The sequence below is a fragment of the Brienomyrus brachyistius genome, chromosome 7 (genome assembly GCF_023856365.1).
Source record: "Brienomyrus brachyistius isolate T26 chromosome 7, BBRACH_0.4, whole genome shotgun sequence".
Lineage (NCBI taxonomy): Eukaryota > Metazoa > Chordata > Actinopteri > Osteoglossiformes > Mormyridae > Brienomyrus > Brienomyrus brachyistius.
Genome location: NC_064539.1, coordinates 29691151 through 29696616, shown reverse-complemented (window position 1 = coordinate 29696616; position 5466 = coordinate 29691151). Strand labels below are relative to the sequence as shown.

At 45.4% G+C, this 5466-nt stretch overlaps 1 long non-coding RNA gene across 1 annotated transcript; it reads right to left on the bottom strand.

Annotated features, from left to right (window-relative positions):
* Positions 1–1965: 1965 nt before the first annotated feature.
* Positions 1966–5196, bottom strand: LOC125746000 (uncharacterized). Its single transcript, XR_007398823.1, has 2 exons — positions 4614–5196; positions 1966–3580 (listed from the first exon to the last, which is right to left on the bottom strand). It is a non-coding gene; the product is annotated as an uncharacterized LOC125746000 (long non-coding RNA).
* Between the last annotated feature and the right edge of the window lie 270 nt (positions 5197–5466).

The window sequence follows — 5466 nt, the reverse complement described above, 5'->3', positions numbered from 1 at the left end:
CGTTTCCTGTTCCCGCCCCTATGCGCATGCCCAGTGCAGGCTGATATGCGTTTTACACGGAGCAGTGTGGAGGCGGAAGTTTTTGTTCAATGATTGTGATCACTATAGTACAGACGTAGATCTTTTCTTTCGGAAACTCCCGTAAGCCTTAAATTGTATTGGACACGGTGGGGCAGTGGTTAGCGCTGTCTGCTCACACCACTGGGACCTGCGTTCCAGTCTCTACTGTGTGTCTCCCTGTGTGTGGAATTTACATGTTTCCCTGTGTCGTCGTGGGATTTCCTCCGGGTACTCCGCCCCCATCCTGGGTTGTTCCCTGTCTCACGCCCGTAGCCTCCGAGATAGGCTTTAGACCCCCCGCGGCCCTGTATAGGACAGGCGGTTTCTGATAATGGATGGGTAGGTCTTTTCATGGCTGCAGCGCCATATTCAGCAAATAAAACAGTTAAATAAAGAATGAACGAACTGTATTTTCACTTTGAGCGCTAGATGGCAGTAATGCATAACATATAAATGAAAATCGGATTTTTCACATATTTTGTTTAAAAACTTGGTGTGAAAACCGTACGCTACCAGGGAATCAAAGATCCTTGATTTACGTATTAAATCATACGAGTTAAATTCCATTAACTGTTTTATTTTTTTTATATACGCTCGAACCGCAGATATTTGTGTTTAAGTTAACATCCGTAACTGCAAATTCAACCAATTTCAGGATAAAATTAACGGCTGCACCGACTTTGGCGTTGCAGCCGAAAGGTTGGTTCCGGTGTGTTGGCTGGGTGTAACACGAGCTGGGACGTAACTCAGCCTTCTCCTGCATTTCCCCGCGTTGTCATGGCGATCTTTGTCCTCGCTACAATCTGCTGCAATGGCGTCATTGGAAAGGTTTGCCACCAACGCCCCCCCTCCACTCAACCCCCCACCCCCACTATCACCGCCACCTTTTTTAAAAATATGACATACAACCAGCATGGTCCCTAAATCGTCTAAAAAAACAGATGCATGTTACATTTCTTTACCACTCATGCATGTAGTTATTCGCTTGCGGATCAAATTTTTTGGAAACTAATCAAAATGTATGTACTGGGACATGTCAGGATTGTTTTTATACTGCTTTACTGTTTGAAATACAGATTGGTCGATTCATTTAACGATGTTGCGAATAGCCGCAATATCAGATGAAGGGGTAAAACACATGCTTTATCTATTTGAATATGTATTATATTCAAAACTTCACATTTATTCAGAGCGAAACAACCTTCTGATTAATGTGAATGCAAAATCATATTTTTTAGCATCAAAATCAGCTTCATATTGTTACATTCAAGCTTCTGTACCAGGACAGAGCAGAGTGCTGTTTGATCGCGGAATACATCAATAGGGCAATAACCATGCAACTGACAACCAATTAAGTAATCATTTTAAATGGCAAATTCATTGGCGATTGACAACAATTTGGATTATAGTAATGTACATGAAGACCTAAGCTGCATACCCGGAGGCATATTAATTAGTGCATATACACATCCCAGTACCACCGAATTAGTATATAAATGATTTTAAAACAAATATGCCAAATTTTATATGGCATTCTGTTTGGCACCGTTCTCTAATTTGAATAATTGATCTGATTCCTGTTCCCCATAAGTAGAGTAGAGTAGTGCTGTTTTTTTTAAGGGTCAGGTTAAAGAGCAGGTCAGGTCAGGCTTAGCCGCTAATGCTATCCGTATGTTGCATTGTGGTAGCGCCCATGAGGCATTGTGGGTAAATTCCAAATGACCTGGTTAGTTAGCTGACTGGAATGGGGGATGGGCAGAACATGAAGAGAAAGGGGAGATAGTAAAACTCATTTTAAACAAGAATGATTTTTAATAACACAAAGTATTTTGCATTTGAATTATATTTAAAGATATCTGCAATATTTAAAGCCAGAATCATAGTCCAATGACAATGTATGAAATGTCAGAGTAGGAAAATGTTTTTAATAATTAATACTTTAAACACAACAGGAGAATCCTACATTTTAGGCTTTTTCTGCGTAACTCTAAGTAATGCTTAGTAACATAGTACAGGCAGTAAAGTGGGAGTAGGGAGGACAGGTACAGGTGTTCGGGTCACAGGGTCAAGCAAGCGGAACATTAGTTTGTGTTCCAGCCTTTTAAAGATAAAATGGGGAACACTCAAGGGTGTGATGGGTAGGATTTTTAAAAGGACAGATCATGTTAATTAGCTGGCCGACCAATCAGGGTGTGCGTTCGCCCTTTATGACAGCCAATGTCCCTCAGAGCTCACCCTCCCCCATGCATGGCGATCACCTCTGGTGCACAGAACAACAGCTTGTTTTAAATGAGAAAGACTCCCTGTGTGTGTCAGATGGCTCTTCCTGGGGGCTTTTTTCCCATCAGTGTCCGCTCCACTCAGTGACATGTCACATGATCCCGCCCCTGTAAACCCCCCCCTAGCCACACTAAAAGCTGCAGCAGTGTCTCTCAGCAGGTTGCCCAGCCAGACGTGACCTCTCCCCCCGCCCAACCCTTTCAACTTCTCCCAGGGTGGGTAAAAGTGGTCAGGACTGGTCATGCGTCACCTAGCAGTTGCGGCATTTTTAACTGTTCTGCCCCCCTGTTATCTGCAGAGGATGCCATGACTGGGCAGCGCTGGGGAAGTCTGGTATGACTCAAGCTCAAGAGGCTTAATGTGATTTGAATATTACAATGTGCTCATTCTCTCAGTCCAGGCTGATTCCCTGCATGATCGGTGGAAATCAGAGAAAGTGACCTTAAGGATCCCAAGGACCAGGTGCTGAAATCCAACAGCTACACCTGTATACATACAAGTCATGTGATTTTATCTGCACTCCGTTATCTCTTGCTGGATTTGGTCCATTGTTGTGTAGACCAAGGTAACAGTAACCACATCTGCAACTAAAAATGGGATGATTAACGTCTGATTGAACCACAATGTTCCTTCCAGGCTGAAGCTCAAGATCTCAGTGTCAGCAGGGAGCAGCTGTCGTGCATCTCCCCCGACTGCTCATCGGTCCTGATCTCCATCTTATCTTCCACAGAAAAACTCAGAAAATTACGATTTACCTTAATCAGCTTCTTAGATCTTGGGCGATTCAACTCCATGTTCCAGTTTGATGGAGGGATTCAGCCTTTTCGTATCTGGTCATTGCCACTTTAAGGTTCACCCATCGTCTGTAAACATCACTTTTTTTTGTAGTTTTCTGCGTCTTTCTCTACTTTTTCCCCCACTCAAGATCGTGCTCTGTTGTTGAACATAATTCCCATTTAACAAGAAACCTCAATCTGTACTTTCTTGGTCTAGACGCTGTCTGCGTGCATGTGTGTTTACGTGCGGGGGATGTGCGGATCCACCCAGCATTGCTATGTCACTGTTGGAACTGGGAGTAGTGGGAACGCCGGGGGTTGGGTGGGCCACCCGGCACGCCCGGCATTGGTGTTCCGAAGAAGAGGCGCACCCATCCCATGGGTCCTGCCCCCACAGCTCAGTGACGGACTGTTATTGCCGGTCAGCGACTTCCATGGAATGTTCCTCCGCTGGCCAGGAGTCACTGCAATGGAATGCAGAGGTCGCTAAGCAACAAAAGAATGACTTAAAAAGGCCAGAAAATGAAACCAATTTCTCTGCCTGTGAACACATGAATACAGATGTTAAAGCCAGACAGTGCAGCTGCTGATATGACACCGAGCGCAGGAATCAGCGCGGTGAGAGAGTTAGTTTCTTTGTTTTGCGATTTGTATGACAGCCGAGCAAAAGAAACGCCCATTATATTCGCTGATGGTTTCTGTCAGTCTACTGGATGGACAGAGAAAGCCACAGTGGATGGCGATCCCAGATTTTAGGTGGCAGATTGGCTGGAGGTCAACCGGTGACCTGCCGTGACCAGCTCCGGCCAGGCCGCGCAGCCCCGACTGGGATCGGCGGCCCCCGACGAGACGCATCCTGCAATGGGAAGAGGCAGCTGGTTCTACAGCCATGTGACAGTGTCAAATGACTGCAGTAGGTTTGGGTGGAGGGTTTGCGGTTGGTTGGACCGGGGGAGGGGGCTCTGTTGCTCTTATGTCGATGGGGGGTGGGGGGGGGGGGGTGAAGAAAATGCAAAGAATATCAGCACCTGTTTCCAGGGCAACCCTGAGCTGCAGAGGGGCTGACTTTGTCCCCCCCGACAGCACACAGACAGAGCAATGCATAAACTGTGCCAATATGGTGTGGCACAAACACGGTAGATACTTTTCAACAAACCACATCCTGCCATATTCTCCAGCTTATTTCACTGCTGCATTTTTCCACCTGTGTTCCAAACAGGGGCTGGAGAGGTCAGCTGTGTCACAATACTAACCATGTGTCTGGTTGCCAAATCAGTAACTCCTACGTTACCTACAGCTCAAAGACGAAGCTGCCCAGTTAGGTTTCGATCACACATGCATCCCTTGTGAAATATTACACTGGGAAATACATTCTGCTGTTCCCGTCATGCAATATTTTGTAATTAGCCATTAAAATCCGGAAACAAAAAAATATAGTTCTCCTCCAGTCAACCTTCAATGTTATCTGAAATTCTTCTACCACTAACAGCCGCCTACCTTCTAAATGGTATTCCGATGTCCTTATAAAATATTTGAGTGCGTTTCCTAAAAATGACACTGCGGTGCCCTACTGGGTTTGTGCGTTTCCTGAGGGGCGCTTGCTCGCGTACTTTCATAACCTGATCAGTCGATTCTTTTTAGTTCAGTGTTCCTGCAAAGACAGGGTGGTAAACAGATGTCTCTGAGGCAAAGAATGGTAAATCTGGCCCCAGAGCTCAAGGGCTGGGGGTGCCATTCAGCGACGCACATTGAAACTCCAGATCCATTGTTCCCCTCTCTGCAGCTTCTGTCTAGCTCCACTCTCCGTCTCTCTGCTGGCTAATTCCCATGATGTGCGACAGCCGGCCATCTCGGGCGGAACAGACCACCAGCCCTTTTGCGAAAGCGGGGAGGTATAGGAAGCGTACTATTTTCGGTCTTTCCCCCTACTTTCTAACCGTAATGACTACTACAACCATCTGCAGCATAGCATTACTCCGTAGTAACGCACGATAGCATAATAACAGGAAACAATGTCCTTCCCCAGTGCTGTAAACACACATACTTTCCCAACCAGTCGAAGTGGTACAGTCCATCTCGTTCTCGTTTTGTGAAGCGTCTTATTGACTCAAAGAGACTGTTCTTTTTCTGTGTTGGTTAAGGTGGCGCTGCCATTATGCTTTAAGGAGGTTGCAAAACTAACTTTTATTCTACATCAGGTTGTTTAAGAGTTGTAAATATATTCTTGTACTGAGCTTAGCAGTTGATACTCATTCAGAGATAGAAGTGTGATATGACTTTAACTAACTGATTGTGGTTGATGAGTCATAGGAATTTGGCTGCTACCAGGAAAAACATGACAATTTGGACA